We start from the raw sequence: 19,915 nt of genomic DNA, 5'->3' as shown, positions 1-19,915 counted from the left end.
CACGGAATGCTTGCCTTTATTAGCCGAGGCATAGAATACAAGAGCAGGGAGGTTATGCTTGAACTGTATAAACCACCAGTTAGGCCACAGCTGGAGTACTGCGTGTAGTTCTGGTCACCACATTACAGGAAAGACGTGATTGCACTGGAGAGGGTACAGAGGAGATTTATGAGGAGGTTGCCTGGACTTGAGAATGAGGATAGGCTGGGGTGGTTTTCTTTGGAACAGAGGAGGCTGCTCTGGAGAATAACTGGCGTCTGCTCTCTCAGGTGGACGTAAAAGATCCCACGGCACTATTTTGAAGAAGAGCAGGGGAGTTATCCCCGGTGTCCTGGGGCCAATATTTATCCCTCAATCAACATAACAAAAAAAAACAGATTATCTGGTCATTATCACATTGCTGTGTGTGGGAGCTTGCTGTGCGCAAATTGGCTGCCGTGTTTCCCACATTACAACAGTGACTACACTTCAAAAGTATTTCATTGGCTGTAAAGCGCTTTGAGACGTCCGGTGGCCGTGAAAGGCGCTATATAAATGCCAGTCTTTCTTTCTCTCTCTCGTCCTTTGTCTTCCTTTCTCTCTCTCTCTCTTTCTATCTTTCAGCGACAGCTCTCCAGTACTTAGCCCAAGTGGTCATCCTTTACACGAGAGCCCAGATTGTGAGTACCTCTGACAGAAGACACCGAATCGTGTCCTCACTTCACTCACACACACACACACACACACACACACACACACACACACACACACACACCAGGGAGTTTCCCAGCACCATAGCCGTAAGAACCAATGAACACATGAACACTGGCTGATGTCGCCACTTCCCCAGCCTGGGCCGTTAAAGCCAATGGTAAGCTCCAACTCCTGCCTTGGGTTTGGTTTAACCAAACCTTCTGGTTTGTGTGACTCGAACTGCACCGGGTGGTGTCTTTACCCAGCAGGCCACGGGGTAGAGCCAGTTTGACTCCAAACGATCGCTTCATCTTACTGATAATAAATTCTAAACCTGCAATATATCCTAACACAATTTTCATATCAAATTAACTTTGCTGACAGAAAGAATTTGCATATATAAACTGCCGTTCACGACCTCAGGATGGTCCCAAATCACTTCATAGCCCATTAAATACTTTCTGACGAGTTCTCACTGTTGTAATGCATGAAATGAGGCAGACAATTTGCGCACAGTAAGAGAAATGAACAGAAATGAGATAATAGAAAAAAAGACTTGAATTTATAGGAGCCCCGTTCATGACCACCTGTTTTTGTTATGTCTTCATGACTCCACGATACAGTGTGTGGTACTTGAACTGCAGTGACCTTAGTCCATTTAATGTAACTCCAGAGTGAGAATCACACCTGGTGGCCTGCCTTTTATTCTAGGCCAGGCACACCTGTACAGGTAACCTACAAGTCTCCCACTGCGGTGCCCTCTGGTGGCAAACCTTGTGATAGTACAAGCAGTAAACATGTAGGAGACATGACAGTTTGAGTGATGTTGATTGAGAGATAAATATTGGCCAGGACACCAGGGAAGAATTCCCCGCCGCTCTTCTTCGAAATAGGGATCTTTTACATCCACCCAAGAGGGCAGACAGGGCCTTGGTTTAACGTCACATCCCAAAGACGGCACCTCCGACAGTACGGCGATCCCTCAGCACTGCACTGGGAGTGACAGCTTAGATTTATGGGCTCAAGCCTCTGGAGGGGGACTTGAACCCACAACCTTCTGACGCGGAGGCGAGAGTGCTGCCCACTGAGCCACAGCTGTCAGCTGGGGTGCACTGCTCACCTTGCTAAACCCAATGAAACGCCATCGACCACACCAGCCCCGCTTCGAAATCAAATCACTTTTGGGGCAAATCGCGTTTGCGCCCGTCGCTTCCCGAGTGAATTGTTCAGCATCTGATTAAACAAGGCCGCGGTACAAAGGTTTGCAAACTGCTTTTTTTTTTTAGTCAGAGTTGCCGCCAATCCTGCTCGAGACACAATCATGCTGCACGCAAAAATCTCTCGGGGAAACTGGTTCTGTGTTTATCGGGATTCGACAGTGACAATGGGAACCTGTCCCGTGGAAAGGGCGGGGCATCACCAGAGGATACGGTGGTGGTTATGTGAGAATACCACCGCAGGTCGGGGCTATAAATAGAGCTGGAGCGTCGGGCCCTGGAACATGGCGGGCAAAGGTGCGGCGAATGAGGGTACGGGGCCCAGAAGAGCCGAGGGCCCAGGGGCAGCACGGGCCCAGCCCACACTGTGCGATATGTGTGCGCACTAGGTCCGTGCAGCCGAGCTGGTCTCCAGTTGTCCTGGTTCAACCCTTGCCACTGGACCAAGACCTGGCTCTGTCAAGCCCCGTGTGGTGGCTGGTGTGTAATGGCCACCACACACTCAAAAAATCCACGCACAGGCATCCTCCACCCCCTCAATTGGAGTTCAGGATCTGGAACATCGGGTCCTTCATTGAAACATCTGTGAACTTATGTGGAAGCAAGTCACCTTCGTTCGAGGGCCCGCCGACGATGATGATGATGATGATGGGTTATGTTACTGGGCTAGTAATCCAGAGACCCTAACTAATGATCCGGAGACCCGGGTTCAAGTCCCACCACTCCAGCTTTCTCGAGGGGCAATTAGGGATGGGCAATAAATGCCGGCCTTGGGAGCGAGACCCACATCCTGTGAATGAATAAAGAAAAGATTCTGCACTCCCTCCCTCTAGCTGTGTGGTGACTCGGTGGCATGGGGCATTAGGAACCTGTGGCATGCTCTGGTAGGACCAATGTCCCCGTGAGCTGTGCTGTCTTCTGCGTAGCCTGTTTCGTTTAATGCGACATCCCTTTAAATTTCAGATCGTGCGAAGTTTCCCATTGCCGCATGGCTTAAAAGACTTGCATTTATATAGCGCCTTTCACGACCACCGGATGTCTCAAAGTGCTTTACAGCCAATGAAGTACATTTGGAGCGCAGTCATTGTTGTAATGTGGGAAACGCGGCAGCCAATTTGCACACAGCAAGCTCCCACACACAGCAATGTGATAATGACCAGATCATCTGTTTTATTGATTGAGGAATAAATATTGACCAGAACACCAGGGATAACTCCTCTGCTCTTCTTCAAGATTAGGCATCCACTTTATATCCACTTGAGAGAGCAGGCAGGGCCTCAGTTGAACATCTCAGCCCAAAGACAGCACCTCCGACAGTGCAGCACTCCCTCAGCACTGCACTGGGAGTGTCAGCCTAGATTTATGTACTCAAGTCCCTGGAGTGGGACTTGAACCCACAACCTTCGGACTCAGAGGTGAGAGTGCTGCCCACTGAGCCACAGCTGACACTAAGGGAACATTGCACAGGACTACTTACAGCGCTGGAGAGGTGAAAGGGTTAATCCTCTCTGGACTGCACGTGGGGATAAGGTTCAACCTTACTCATGGGTGCTCAAACTTGGCTTGTTCAACTGAGGACAAGCACCCTGGCTCCAGCATAATTGTCAGCCGTGGCTCAGTGAGTAGCACTGGGGGGTCAGCCATTTAGGACTGAGATGAGGAGAAATTTCTTCACTCAGACGGTGGTGAGTCTTTGGAGGGTTGTGGAGGCTCAGTTTTTGAGTATATTTAAGACAGAGATCGATAGATTTTTGGGCACTAAGGGAATCAAGGGATTATGGGGATCGGACAGGGAAGTGGAGTTGAGGTAGAAGATCAGCCATGATCTCATTGAATGATGGAGCAGGCTCGAGGGGCCAAATGGCCGACTCCTGCTCCTAATTCTTATGTTCTTACGTTCACTCTCCCATCTGAGTCAGAAGGTTGTGAGTTCAAGTCCCACTCCAGGGACTTGAGCACAAAACTCTAGGCTGACACTCCCAGTGCAGTGTTGAGGGAGTGCCGCACTTTCGGATGAGATGTTAAACCGAGGCCCCGTCTGCTCACTCAGGTGGACGTAAAAGATCCCACGGCACTATTTCAAAGAAGAACAGGGGAGTTATCCCTGGTGTCCTGGCCAATATCACAAAAACAGTTTACTACGTGGAATTACAGAAACAGGCCATTCAGGTCAACACTGACGTTTATGCTCCATACGAGCCCCCTCCCATCCGATCAACATATCATATCCTTCTGTTCCTTTGCCCCCCCCCCCCCCCCATGCACTTATCTAATTTCTCCTTAAAGGCATCAATGTTCTTCGCCTCAACCACTCCCTGTGGTGGCGAATTCCATGTCAAAACCACTCTCTGACTAAACAAGTTCTGGTCTGCTCATTATCACATTGCTGTCTGTGGGAGCTTGCTGTGCGCAGGTTGGCTGCCGCGTTTCCCATATTACAACAGTGACTGCACTTCCAAAAAAAATACTTCATTGGCTGTAAAGCACCTCGGGACATCCTAAGGCCGTGAAAGGCGCTATATAAATGCAAGTCTCTCTTTTCTCGTTACTTAGCTAGCTAATCTTGGGTGGGGCAGCAGTCAGGTGACACCATTTGATGTCCTTTGGGAAGGGCAAGCACTAGCCAGAGTTCCAGATCAGGGAGGAGCAAGGTTTGACCCCCATTCAACACGGAGTTACCTGGTCTCAGTCACAGCAGAAGTCAGGCACTCCAATTGGCTCGTGTGGTGGGTTCGGGATGTGAGGGAGGGGTGCGTGGGGGTGAATAATCTACTCAGCGCCTCCTACTGGCGGGGGCAAGAGCGGGTCATCTGTCACACCACCTGTAGTGGAATAGATCGGGGCAGAGGAGCGATGAGGGATCATGGCTGAGATTCGGTGGGTGATCGTAACGGAGGTTCTGCGAATGTTTGGTGCGGAGGGAGATCGTTGCGGAGGTGCGGCGAGTGTTTTTGTGGCGGAGGTGCGGCGAATGAGGGTACGGGGCCCAGGAGAGGCGAGGGGGTCCAGGGGCAGCACGGGCCAGCCCACACTGCTATATGTGCGCGCACTAGGCCCGTGCAGCAGAACTGGTCTCCAGTCGTCTTGATTAACCCTTGCCACTGGACCAAGACCTAGCTCCGTCAAGCCCGTGTGGTGGCTGGTGTGCAACGGCCACCCCACGTTAAAAAAATCCACGCACAGGCATCTTCCACCCTTCAACATGCAGTTCGGGATCTGGAATATTAGGTAATTCATTGAAACACCTGTCAACTCATCCCTTTTTGGTGTGGAAGCAAGTCATCCTCGATACAAGGGACCGCTGATGATGATGATGATGATATATAGTCAACTTCGTAGTCTGGTTCAACATTCTTAGTGGCCTTAGCAATGTCTAATGGAATTTTGGGATGCTGGACATTATATTTAGCAAGGTGTCAGCTGTGGTTCAGTGGGTAACACTCTCGCCTCTGAAGCTAAAAGGTTGTGAATTTAAATCCCACTCGAGACTTGAGCACATAAATCTAGGCTGACACTTCCAGTGCAGTGTTGAGGGAACAAAAAACTGATCATCTGGCCATTGTCACATTGCTGTTTGTGGGAGCTTGCTGTGTGCAAATTGGCTGCTGCATTTCCTACATTACAGCAGTGACTACACTCCAAAAGTGCTTCATTGGTTGTAAAGTGCATTGGGATGTTGCTAGACCCCCTGATACTCCACTATTTCTGGGAGGTTTTTTGTGCCTTCTTCTGTGAAGACAGACACCAAAGTATTTGTTTAATTTCTCTGCCCTTTCCTTATTCCCCATTATCATTTCTCCTGTCTCAGCCTGTAGGGGACCCACATTTACTTTCGCTAATCTTTCTTTTTTACATACCTATAAAAGCTTTTACCGTCTGTTTTTATGTCACTTGCTAGTTTATTCTCATATTCCATTTTCCCTTTCTTTATCAATCTCTTGGTTCTCCTTTGCTGAATTCTGAATTCCTCCCAATCCTCAAGTACTTTGGTTCTGTCTTCACGAAGGAAGACACAAATGACCTTCCGGAAGTACTAGGCGACCGAGGGTCTAGTGAGAAGGAGGAACTGAAGGATATCCTTATCAGGCGGGAAATTGTATTAGGGAAATTGATGCAATTGAAGGCCGATAAATCCCCAGGGCCTGATAGTCTGCATCCCAAGTACTTAAGGAAGTGGCCCTAGAAATAGTTGATGCATTGGTGATCATTTTCCAACAGTCTATCGACTCCGGATCAGTTCCTATGGACTGGAGGGTAGCTAATGTAACACCACCTTTTAAAAAGGGAGGGAGAGAGAAAGCAGGTAATTATAGACCGGTTAGCCTGACATCAGTAGTGGGGAAAATGTTGGAATCAATTATTAAGGATGAAATAGCAGCGCATTTGGAAAGCAGTGACAGGATCGGTCCAAGTCAGCATGGATTTATGAAGGGGAAATCATGCTTGACAAATCTTCTGGAATTTTTTGAGGATGTAACTAGTGGAGTGGACAAGGGAGAACCAGTGGATGTGGTGTATTTGGACTTTCAAAAGGCGTTTGACAAGGTCCCACATAAGAGATTGGTGTGCAAAATAAAAGCACATGGTATTGGGGGTAATATACTGACGTGGATAGAGAACTGGTTGGCAGACAGGAAGCAGAGAGTCGGGATAAACAGGTTCTTTTCATAATGGCAGGCAGTGACTAGTGGAGTGCCACAGGGCTCAGTGCTGGGACCCCAGCTCTTTACAATATATATCAATGATTTAGATGAAGGAATTGAGTGTAATATCTCCAAGTTTGCAGATGACACTAAACTGGGTGGCGGTGTGAGCTGTGAGGGGGATGCTAAGAGGCTGCAGGGTGACTTGGACAGGTTAGGTGAGTGGGCAAATGCATGGCAGATGCAGTATAATGTGGATAAATGTGAGGTTATCCACTTTGGGGGCAAAAATGCAAAGACAGAATATTATCTGATGGCGGCAGATTAGAAAAAGGGGAGGTGCAACGAGACCTGGGTGTCATGGTACATCAGTCATTGAAAGTTGGTATACAGGTACAGCAGGTGGTGAAGAATGGCATGTTGGCCTTCATAGCGAGAGGATTTGAGTATAGGAGCAGGGAGGTCTTACTGCAGTTGTACAGAGCCTTGGTGAGGTCACACCTTGAATATTATGTTCAGTTTTGGTCTCCTAATCTGAGGAAGGACATTCTTGCTATTGAGGGAGTGCAGCGAAGGTTCACCAGACTGATGGCAGGACTGACATATGAGGAGAGACTGGATCGACTGGGCCTTTATACATTGGAGTTTAGAAGGATGAGAGGGGATCTCATAGAAACATATAAGATTCTGACGGGACGGGACAGGTTAAATGCTGGTAGAATGTTCCCGATGTTGGGGAAGTCCAGAACCAGGGGACATAGTCTAAGGATAAGGGGTAGGCCATTTAGGACCGAGATGAGGAGAAACTTCCTCTGCAGGAATTCCTTGCCGCAGAGAGTTGTTGATGCCAGTTCATTGGATATATTCAAGAGGAAGTTAGATATGTCCCTTACGGCTAAGGGGATCAAGGGGTATTGAGAGAAAGCAGGAAAGGGGTACTGAGGGAATGATCAGCCATGATCTTATTGAATGATGGTGCAGGCTCGAAGGGCCGAATGGCCTACTCCTGCACCTATTTTCTATGTTTCTATGGTTACTGCTCTGTTTGGCAACATTATAAGCCCCTCCCAGTCGGGGTCAGCTGTGAGGTCTACCATGGTCAATTGCCTGCTGACTGTTTCTATCACTAACCGTCATGAAGAATAGCCCGTTGGGAACGGTAAAATGATGGCTGTGCCTGACTGCAACCCAAGCAACGGTCATTACCCTCATCAAAACCAGCAACTGTTATTTATATAGCACCTTTAACATGGTAAAACCACCCAAGGGGCTTCACAGCAGCAATTGTCAAACAGAATTTGACATCAAGCTACATAAGGAGATATTAGTACAGATGGCCAAAAGCTTGGTCAAAAAGGTAGATTTTAAAGATCGTCTTAAAGGAAGAGAGAGAGGTGGAGAGGGTTAGGGAGGGAGTTCCTTTCTGGAGCTTAGGGCTCAGGCAGCTGAAGGCACTGCCACCAATGGTTGAGCGAATAAAATAGGGGATGTGCAAGAGGCCAGAATTGGAGGAGCGCAGAGAGCTGGGAGGGCTCTAGGGCTGGAGGTCAGAAGGAGAGAGTATCATGGACAAGACCTACAGTGTGGGACACAACCAAGATTGAGAAGTGTGGGACAGCACACCATTTCCTACTGCCAAGCTGGGGAACTCCTCACCTTCCTCTCTCAACCCTTCCTCCTATAATCTACTGACTTTCAAAGCACAAGCTGCCCTATAAAACTTTCACATCTGCTACCAGGGTTGTTCTTGATTTCAGGCCTGGGGCCAGGGTTGTCCTTGATTTCAGGCCTGGGGCCAGGGTTGTTCTTGATTTCAGACCTGGGGCCAGAGTTGTCCTTGATTTCAGACCTGGGGCCAGAGTTGTCCTTGATTTCAGGCCTGGGGCCAGGGTTGTTCTTGATTTCAGGCCTGGGGCCAGGGTTGTCCTTGATTTCAGGCCTGGGGCCAGGGTTGTTCTTGATTTCAGACCTGGGGCCAGAGTTGTCCTTGATTTCAGACCTGGGGCCAGAGTTGTCCTTGATTTCAGGCCTGGGGCCAGAGTTGTCCTTTATTTCAGGCCTGGTCTGAAGGTTGTCACTTTTTGCAAAGTCCAAAACCAGACAGAGGGCAGGGCTGGGACAGAGTCGGGGGTCAATGCTTTGGGTAGGAGCAGATTGTCCATGGGGCAGATGGATCTGTAGTCCCAGGCCCACCAAAGAACATAGGCCCACCAAATAAATGTAGAAAAAAAAATAAGGCCTCCCAAATAGGCCGAATAGAATGGACACTAAGAGAAGAGAAACAATACCGAGGGAAATAGATTCACTTGTTTATACCGATATACAGAAGTACCTATATACACTAATGTACTGATATACAGAAGTACCTATATACACTAATGTACCGATATACAGAAGTACCTATATACACTAATGTACCTATATACAGAAGTACCTATATACACTAATGTACCAATATACAGAAGTACCTATATACACTAATGTACCAATATATAGATGTACCTATATGCAGTAATGTACCGATATACAGAACAGAATATGTACTAGCCTGTTTTATTTCACATGTTATTGAGAGGAATTTGCATATATGTATAGGAATCTAGTATTGCAATGTTACCAGAACCAGAATATAGACCTACTTGATACAGAATATATGCTTTCATTGTTGAATATACCGGCCGATATTTCCATACACAGAATCAGAATCATACACGTGATGTAATGAACATGAACAAACAGAACCATCGGACCAGGGGACCAGTTTGCCCCAGGCCCAGAATCCAGCCCTCCCCAGGCCCCAGGCCCAGAATCCGGCCCTGGCTTTGGGAAGAACTTTTGCATTTTTTTACAACAGATTTTATCAAAGAAAATGATCTCGGCGATCTGGCGAAATTGGCAGACACTTGGTCGATCAAATTTGACGCAGAGAAGTGTGAAATGATTCATTTTGGTCAGAAGAATGAGGAGAGGCAATCTAAGTGAAATGGTACAATTGTGCAGGGGGTGCAGGAACAGAGGGACCTGGGGGTGCACGTAAACACATCATTGAAAGCAGTAGGATAAGTTGAGAAAGCTGTTAAAAAAAATCATAGGGAATCCTTGGCTCCATAAACAGAAGCATAGATTACAAAAGCAAGGAAGTTAATCAAAACCTTTATAAATCACCAGTTAGGCCCCAGCTGGAGTATTGTGTCCAATTCTGGACGCCACACGATCGGACTGATGCCAAGGCCTCAGCGAGGGTACAGAGGAGATTTTTAACAGGGCTGCAGGATTTCGTTGTGTGGAGAGATGAGATAAAACTGGGTTGTTCTCCTTTGAGCAGAGAAAGGTGTGGGGAGATTTAAGAGGTGTTGAAAATCATGACGAGTGTTGATAGTGTAACTAATGAGAAACTGTTTCCATTGGCAGAAGGGTCGGTAACCAATTGTCACAGATTTAAGGTAATTGAAAAAAGAGACAACTTGTATTAACATAGAAACATAGAAAATAGGTGTAGGAGTAGGCCATTCGGCCCTTCGAGTCTGCACCACCATTCAATAAGATCATGGCTGATCATTCCCTCAGTACCCCTTTCCTGCTTTCTCTCCATACCCCTTGATCCCCTTAGCCGTAAGGGCCATATCTAACTTCCTCTTGAATATATCCAATGAACTGGCATTCGGTAGGGAATTCCACAGGTTAACAACTCTCTGAGTGAAGAAGTTTCTCCTCATCTCAGTCCTAAATGGCCTTCCCCTTATTCTAAGACTACGTCCCCTGGTTCTGGACTTCCCCAACATCGGGAACATTCTTCCCGCATCTAACCTGTCCAGTGTCTTTATAAAGTGCCTTTAATGTAGCGAAATGTCCCAAGGCGCTTCACAGGAGTATTATGCGCTTAAACATATGACACCGAGCCGCATAAGTAGAAATTAGCGCAGGTGACCAAAAGCTTGGTCAAAGAGGTGGGTTTTAAGGTGCGTCTTGAAGGAGGAAAGAGAGGTAGAGAGGTTTAGGGAGGGAGTTCCAGAGCTTGGGGCCCAGGCAACAGAAGGCACGGCCACCGATGGTTGAGCGATTATAATCAGGGATGCTCAAGGGGACAGAATTAGAGGAGTGCAGACATCTACGGGGAGGTTGTGAGGCTGGAGGAGATTACAGAGATAGGGAGGGGCGAGGCCATGGAGGGATTTGCAAATACAGATGAGAATTTTGAAATCGAACTGGAGGGGGAGATGATGAGAATTTTTTTTTCACGTAGCGAGTTGTTGTGATCTGAAAGGGCAGTGGAAGCAGATTCAATGATAACTTTCAACAGAGAATTGGATAAACAACTGAAGGGGTGGAAATTGCAGGACTTTGGGGAAAGAAAAGGGGAGTAGGACTGATTGGATAGTTTTTTCAAAGATGGGCCGAATGGCCTCCTTCTATGCTGTATCATTCTATGATTCTATTGTTGAATACAATTGTGTTAGGGAAATTGATGGTATTGAAGGCCGATAAATCCCCAGGGCCTGATAGTCTGCATCGCAGAGTACTTAAGGAAGTGGCCCTGTAAATAGTGGATGCATTGGTGGTCATTTTCCAACATTCTATAGTCACTGGATCAGTTCCTATGGACTGGAGGGTAGCTAATGTAACACCACTTTTTAAAAAAGAAGGGAGAGAGAAAACAGGGAATTAGTCTGACATCGGTGGTGGGGAAAATGTTGGAATCAATTATTAAAGGTGAAATAGCAGCGCATTTGGAAAGCAGTGACAGGTTCGGTCCAAGTCAGCATGGATTTATGAAAGGGAAATCATGCTTGACAAACCTTCTAGAATTTTTTGAGGATGTAACTAGTGGAGTGGACAAGGGAGAACCAGTGGATGTGGTGTATTTGGACTTTGAAAAGGCTTTTGACAAGGTCTCACACAAGAGGTTAATATGCAAAATTAAAGCACATGGTATTAGAGGTAATGTATTAACATGGATAGAGAACTGGTTGGCAGACAGGAAGCAAAGAGTAGGAATAAACGGGTCCTTTTCAGAATGGCAGGCAGTGACTAGCGAGGTACTGCAAGGTTCAGTTCTGGGACCCCAGCTATTTACAATATAATGATTTAGACAAAGGAATTGAATGCAATATCTCCAAGTTTGCAGATGACACTAAGCTGGGTTGCGGTGTGAGCTGTGAGGAGGATGCTAGGAGGCTGCAGGGTGACTTGGACAGGTTAGGTGAGTGGGCAAATGCATGGCAGATGCAGTATAATGTGGATAAATGTGAGGTTATCCACTTTGGTGGCAAAAACAAGAAGACAGAATATTATCTGAATGGTGACAGATTAGGAAAAGGGGAGGTGTAACGAGACCTGGGTGTCATGGTATATCAGACATTGAAAGTTGGCATGCAGGTACAGCAGGCGGTGAAGAAGGCAAATGGCATGTTGGCCTTCATAGCGAGGGGATTTGAGTATAGGAGCAGGGAGGTCTTACTGCAGTTGTACAGGGCCTTGGTGAGGCCACACCTGGAATATTGTGTTCAGTTTTGGTCTCCTAATCTGAGGAAGGACATTCTTGCTATTGAGGGAGTGCAGCGAAGGTTCACCAGACTGATTCCTGGGATGGCAGGACTGACATATGAAAAAAGACTGGATTGACTAGGCTTATATTCACTGGAATTTAGAAGAATGAGAGGAGATCTCATAGAAACATATAAAATTCTGACGGGACTGGACAGCATAGATGCAGGAAGAATGTTCTCGATGTTGGGGAAGTCCAGAACCAGGGGTCACAGTCTAAGGATAAGGGGTAAGGCATTTAGGATCAAGATGAGGAGAAACTTCTTCACTCAGAGAATTGTGAACCTGTGGAATTCTCTACCACAGAAAGTTGTTGAGGACAGTTCGTTGGATATATCAAAAGGGAGTTAGATGTGACCCTTACGGCTAAAGGGATCAACGGGTATGGAGAGAAAGCAGGAATGGGGTACTGAAGTTGCATGATCAGCAATGATCATATCGAATGGTGGTGCAGGCTCGAAGGGCCGAATGGCCTACTCCTGCACCTATTTTCTATGTTTCTACGTCAAGTCTCATTGCAAAGCCCTGGTGTGTCTGCAACCTCCAGAACACTTGCAATTGGTCCGATTTTGATAACTTACTCTCCCCCAAAACCAGCCAGGTAAAAATCAGCAGAAGACAGCCTCCCAATTTTGATTAAAAATAAACCTTAAGCCTGCTCAAAATGAATGAAACATCCGACCCGGCCACGTGTAAGTTCTCCTCCGTTCACGTTTGATCTCAAGTCTCAGTTCTGGCACTGATTGATGCGACTTCACCTCACATAAGAAAGAAAGACTTGCATTTATATAGCACCTTTCACGACCAATGGACGTCCCAAAGCACTTTACAGCTAACAAGGTACTTCTTGAAGTGTAGTCATTGTTGTAATATAGGAAATGCAGCAGCCAATTTGCGCACAGCAAGCTCCCACAAACAGCCATGTGATAATGACCAGATAATCGTTTTTTTTTGTTACATTGATTGAGGGATAAATATTGGCCCCAGGACACCTCCCCTGCTCGTCTTCAAAATAGTGCCGTGGGATCTTTTACGTCTGAGAGAGCAGACAGGACCTCAGTTTAATTCTCATCCGAAAGACGGCACCTCCGACAGTGCAGCACTCCCTCAGCACTGCACTGGGAGAGTCAGCCTGGATTTTTGTGCTCAAGTCTCTGGAGTGGGACTCGAACCCATGATCTTCTGACTCACAGGTGACAATGCTACCAACTGAGCCACAACTGTCACTTTAACATCTCATCCAGAATGACGGCGCCTCCGACAGTGCAGTGCTCCCTCAGCACTGCACTGGGAGAGTCAGCCTGGATTTTTGTGCTCAAGTCTCTGGAGTGGGGACTTGAACCCTGAGCCTTCTGAGAACTCAGGGGCGACTGTGCTGCCCACTGAGCCACTACATGTGGGAGCCTGGTGATGCTTTGAAACAGGGAATTTAAATCAGGTAGGTGCAAAGTAGCTACAGTATGCCTGACAATTTCTCCATTAAAGGAAAATGTGGTGAACCTATTCTGCAAGCAACGTTACTGCACTCGGTATACAAGCCGAATCCAGATAGTCTCGGAGAAATGTATATTTTGTCTGGGTCATCCTGAGGTGAAGAAAAATTGATCTGTGCAGAGCCTGCGTTCATTTCAATAGCCGAGAGTACTAGTCATGTCTACATCTGCAGTACCTTGAGTATCAATAAAGGCTGATTCCTGAGGTGAAGGGGTTGTCTTATGAGGAAAGGTTGAGCAGGTTGGGCCTGTACTCATTGGAGTTTAGAAGAATGAGAGGTGATCTTATTGAAACGTATAAGATTCTGAGGGGGGCTCGATAGCATAGATGTAGAGAGGGTGTTTCCCCTTGTGGGGGAATCTAGAACTAGGGGGCATAGTTTCAGAATAAGGGGTCGCCCATTTAAGACGGAGATGAGGAGGAATTTCTTCTCTCAGAGGGTCGTGAATCTGTGGAATTCTCTGCCCTGGAGAGCTGTGGAGACTGTGGTCATTGAATATATCCAAGGTGGAGATAGACAGATTTTGGAACAGACAAGGGAGTCAAGGGTTATGGGTAACAGGCGAGAAAGTGGAGTTGAGGCCAAGATCAGATCAGCCATAATCTTACAGAATGGCGGAGCAGGCTCGAGGGGCCAAATATCCTACTCCTGCTCCTATTTCTTATGTTATTATGTTCTAATAGGATTACACTGGATATACGGCACAGAAACAGGCCATTCAGCCCAACCAGTCCATGCCTGCGTTTATGCTCCACTCGAGCCTCCTCCTGTATTTCCTCATCTAAATCTATCAGCATAACCCTCTATTCCCTTCTCCCTCGTATGCTTGTCCAGCCTCCCCTTAAATGCATCGATACTATTCGCCTCAACCACTCCCTGTGGCAGCGAGTTCCACATTCTCACCCCTCTCTGGGTAAAGAAGTTTCTTCTGAATTCCCTATTGAATTTCTTGGTGACTATCTTATATTGATGGCCTCTAGTTATACTCTTCCCCCACATGTTGAAACACTCGTTCAAAACCTTTCATAATTTTAAAAGAGACCCTGGGCTGTTCATCCTTTCCCGATAGGTATACCCACACATTGCTGGCATCTTCCTTGTAACTCTTTTCTTGCACCTCTCCAGTGCCTCTGTATCTATAACATATGCACCTGTGAGCATGCCCACACGTTTGTCGAGCTGTTGAATTGTGAGTGGCTTAGCCAGTCACGTGATGTTCACAAGACTCAATAAAACCCCGGCCAGTTGGGTCCATGTCATCCACGATGAGGTATGCAGTTGTGAGCCTAGAGGATGAACTGGTAATGTGTAGTGTGATTATTAAACCTTTGTTAATAATGCAACGACTTCTTAATAGCAATGTGTTGCTATGAATTCTTAAGTAAAGAGCCGATGAAGCAAATACATTGCAGTATTCTTTTTATAATATGGCGACCAAAATTGGACACACTGGGGCCTACTAATCAAGCCTACAATGCCATTAATATTAAGCGGGCTGACTAATTGGGCCTACACAATCTACAAAGCCTGCAGGAGCAATACTGCCCACAGAGATTATAGTACCAATGGACCTTTATATCTGGAGCCCGCAGTAATAATGTGTCCACAATATCACAGTCCCTGTGGTGTCTACAGTTTCTCAGTACCGTTGGGGCCTAAATGCCTAAGGAACCAATGAGACTGCAGTGTGAGTGGGGTCTTCCACAGTACCTACCCTAGAGCTGACAGTAGCAATGGAGTCTAAACTACTAACAAGGCCTCCACCACAAAAGCAGTCAAAAGTATCACCATTCGACTTCCAGAGGAGGATTTCGATGGTTTTGTGGTTATGTTACTGGGCAAGTAATCCAGAGAATGTGAGCACAATTCTCACCGTCACACTTTGATCATTTGAATTCAGTTCTTTAAAAAAAAAAATGAAATCTGGAAATAAAAAGCTGGTGTCGGTGGAAGTGGCCATGAAGCTGTCGGACTGTCGTAAAGACCCAATTGATTCACGCATAGCCTTTAGGGAAGGAAGCTTGCCATCCTAAGCCGGCCTGGCCTATATGTGCCTCTTAACTGCCCTCTGAGTTGGCCGAGGGAGCCACTCTCTTGCACCCAACTGGTTCAAGAAGAAGACTTCGCAAGTGTGACTAGTGACGGGCAATAATTACCAGCGACGCCCACATCCTCAGAATGAATACAAAATAAAAGGCGCACGCTATTAACGGTACACTAGAAATCACACCATATTATGGGCTGCATTTTCAATACCGTCCATTTTGCAGCGTTATTCATGGCGGGGGAGGGGGGAGGGGGGGTAAAGTTTGCCCCCGGGAACAGTTTGTGATTCAGTCAACAAAGTTCATCAACTGGTTCCCTGAGTGTGGGGCGGAGCGCTCAGGGAGGCGTTCCTCACCTCTCTCAGGGCACTAAACCGGCTGAGCAACTGAAAATCCCGAGCTAAACAGCCGGCCTGGGAGCACCCTAAGACAGGCTTCTGTGGCAAAAACAATTGCTCCGAAAAACACAACAAGCAAGCCCAATACAGGGTGAACCTCCCTTACCCGGAACCCTCGGGACCTGGCCTGGTCCGGATAAGGGATTTTTCCGGACGAGGGGTGGTCACGTTAAATTGGATGGTACAGGTGCATCATAGGCAGTTCCTCGAATCGAGGATGATGTCAAAAAGTTCACAGGTGTTTCAATGAAGGACCTAACAGTCCAGATCCTGAACTACATCCTAAAGGGTGGAAGATGCCTGTGCGTAGATTGTTTTAACGTGGGGTGGCCGTTGCACACCAGCCACCACACGGGCTTGACAGAGCTAGGCCTTGGTCCAGTGGCAAGGGTTAACCAAGGCGACTGGAGACCAGCTCTGCTGCACTGACCTAGCGCACGCACATATCGCTCAGTGTGGGCTGGGCCCATGCTGCCCCCTGGGCCCTCGCCTCTTCTGGGCCCCTGAACTCGCGCCTCTCCTGGGCCCCGGTCACGTCCCTCTACAATCTCTCGCCGCTCCTTCGCCCCGACCTCGCTGCTCCTGCTGTACCTGCCCACGCTCCAATCAGTGACCTGGACCTTGGTGACATCCAATTCAGTTGCCCGCTTCGTTGGCGTGGCCCTCCTGCGCCAGCTCGTGCTGTACCTTGCAGTGGCATGCCTCCACGCTGCTCCAGGGCTGCTGCTCGCCACTCCTTTTATGGCCCTGACCTGCCGCTGATGGTCGCTCGCAGTGTACAGTGTGTAGTGTCTACTGAGCAAGGGGATATCGGGGCTGGCTGGCTTGGGGCTGGGAGTGCGGCAGGGAGTTCATGGGGGGAGGGCGGGGTCAGGCCAGCGATTGCGGGAGTTGGCAGAGAGGAAGGACTTCAAGTTGTTCGTGTCGGAGTTCTGCGCCTGCGCCACCTGGTGGCCGGGAGTGGTGCCGGACGAGGTGGGGGAGGGGTTCTGGATGAGGGAGTTCTGGATTAGGGAGGTTCAACCGGTACTTTAAACAGTCCACAATAAGTTACACAGCAAAAATAAAAATAAACAACACAATCAAACGTACCTCGTTCATCAATTCCTTCACTCACCACCGCTGGGACAAACCAGGCGGTGCCACTAGGGGCCGCTATAGGGCCAGCGCACAACAAATTTCACCGCGCAGTCAAATCCGGTACTGCTCCGCGCCCCCGCAAAGCCTGCAACCAATTTCCCGGTGGAAATCATTCCCGCCGCCATTACCGCCTTTCCGGGGTGCGACCAGAGGTGGCAACATAACAAAAATCCAGCCCTCTATCTTTTTGTAATGTGTTCTCCTTGAACAAGGTGCTTGCCACCACCGTCGGGAAGACTGGGCAGCCAAGGCAGGAACTGCCCCACGAAGCAAGGTTTACATCGGGTGTCATAACGCACTCTCCTTCCTTCCTTCCTCCTGTCCCACCGGCAGCAAGAACCTCGAATGCCATCCTGTCGAAGATCAGCTGACCCAGCATAGACCAGAGTCTGAACTTGGGAGCATTTTAATGCACAGGGCTCAATTACACATACGTCAGCTATTAGAGACTGCACTCCACAGTCTAAATAATGGATAGGATGGCGTCCTGAACAGGATACAAGAAGAAGCCTGACATCTGATAGGCGCTCTTTCCCTCAACTCAAATCTCCAACTTCTCTCTCTCTGCTACAGTCTTTCTTGCCTGTCGCTTTTTCATTGATGCTTGTTGACCTACATTGGCTCCCGGCCCAACAACGACAACACCTCGATCATAACATTTTCCTCCTGTATTTCAAATCCCTCCATGGCCTCGCCCCTCCCTCCCTATCTCTGGGACCTCCTCCAGCCCCACAGCCCTCCGAAATCACTGCGCTCCTCCAATTCTTGCACATCCCCAATTTTAATCAGCCCCAAGCTCTGGAATTCCCTCCAGGAACCTTTACACCTCTCTACCGTTCTCTCCTCATTTCAGTTGCTCCTTAAAACCTACTGTAATGTATTTGCTTCGTGGGTTCTTTTGCTTAAGAATTCATAGCAACACATTGCTATTAAGAACTAGTTGGTTTATTAGCAAGAGGTTTAACAATCACACTACACATTACCAGTTCATCCACCAGACTCACAACCACCTGCCTCATCGTGGATTCCCCGAACCCAAATGGCCGGGGTTTTATTAAGTCTTGTGAACATCACGTGACTGGCTAAGACACTCCCAACTCAACAGCTCTACCAACCTGTGAGCATCCTCATCAGGTGCACACATCACACCTACTACTTTCTCGAAGCTTTTGATCACCTATCCTAATATCTCCTTTAATGGCCCGGTTTCCAATTTTGTTTGGTAACATTCCTGTGAAGCGCCTTGGGACGTTTTACGACATTAAAGGCGCTATATAAATACAAGATGTTGTTGTTTGTTGATGCTAGCACAGGCTGTGTGCTGAATATTTCATTCCCTGTTCCTCCTAAGCTGCAGATGCCTTGTCCGTCTCCCTCACCCTCCCTATATCATCACTGCATCGAAACCCTCTGATTGACCCCTGCTCATCCTTAACCCGCACCTCCAAACCACAAAGCTTCACATCCCTTTCGGATTATCTTCTCCCTACAAGCTGTTAAAGTCAACACCTGGGATCACTTAACTATCTGAGTCAGATGGTTGTGGGTTCAAGTCCCACTCCAGGGACTTGAGCACAAAAATCTAGGCTGACACTCCCAGTGCAGTGCTGAGGGAGTGCTGCACTGTCGGAGGTGCTCGCTTTTCGATGAGACGTTAAACCGAGGCCCCGTCTGCCCTCTCGGGAGGATGTAAAAGATCTGACGGCACTATTTTGAAGAAGAGCAGGGGAGTTATCAATCCCTCAATCAACATCACTAAAAAAACAGATTATCTGATCATTATCACATTGCTGTTTGTGGGAGCTTGCTGTGCGCAATTTGGCTGCCGTGTTTCCCACATTACAACAGTGACTACACTCCAAAAGTACTTCATTGGCTATCAACAACAACTTGCTGTTATATAGCGCCTTTAACATAGTAAAACGTTCTAAGGCACTGCACATCAGTGTTAGCAAACATAGAAACATAGAAAGTAGGTGCAGGAGTAGGCCATTCGGCCCTTTGAGCCTACACCACCATTCAATATGATCATGGCTGAACATGCAACCTCAGTACCTCATTCCTGCTTTCTCTCCATACCCCTTGATCCCTTTAGCCGTAAGGGTCACATCTAACTCCCTCTTGAATATATCTAATGAACTGGCCACAATAACTTTCTGTGGTAGAGAATTCCATAGGTTCACAATTCTCTGAGTGAAGAAATTTCTCCTCATCTCGGTCCTAAATGGCTTACCCCTTATCCTTAGGCTGTGAGCCCTGGTTCTGGACTTCCCCAACATCGGGAACATTCGTCCTGCATCGAACCTGTCCAGTCCCGTCAGAATTTTATATGTTTCTATGAGATCCCCTCTCATTCTTCTAAATTCCAGTGAATATAAGCCTAGTCGATCCAGTCTTTCTTCATATGTCAGTCCTGCCATCCCGGGAATCAGTCTGGTGAACCTTCGCTGCACTCCCTCAATAACAAGAATGTCCTTCCTCAGATTAGGAGACCAAAACTGTACACAATATTCAAGGTGAGGCCTCACCAAGGCCCTGTACAACTGCAGTAAGACCTCCCTGCTCAAATCCTCTCGCTATGAAGGCCAACATGCCATTTGCCTTCTTCACTGCCTGCTGTACCTGCATGCCAACTTTCAATGCCTGATGTACCATGACACCCAGGTCTCAATGCACCTCCCCTTTTCCTAATCTGTCACCATTCAGATAATATTCTGCCTCCCTGTTTTTGCCACCACATTTATCCACATTATACTGCACC

At 47.6% G+C, this 19,915-nt stretch overlaps 1 protein-coding gene across 1 annotated transcript in view; it reads right to left on the bottom strand.

The window, feature by feature from the left end:
- The window catches only part of LOC139230283 (serine/threonine-protein kinase BRSK2-like), a 190,929-nt gene that overhangs the window by 152,555 nt on the left and 18,459 nt on the right, over positions 1 to 19,915 (bottom strand). The window lies entirely within an intron of this gene.

This window comes from Pristiophorus japonicus, chromosome 19 (genome assembly GCF_044704955.1).
Source record: "Pristiophorus japonicus isolate sPriJap1 chromosome 19, sPriJap1.hap1, whole genome shotgun sequence".
Classification (NCBI taxonomy): Eukaryota; Metazoa; Chordata; class Chondrichthyes; family Pristiophoridae; genus Pristiophorus; species Pristiophorus japonicus.
The sequence above is the reverse complement of the archived record's forward strand: the minus strand, read 5'-3'. Positions and strand labels throughout refer to the sequence as shown.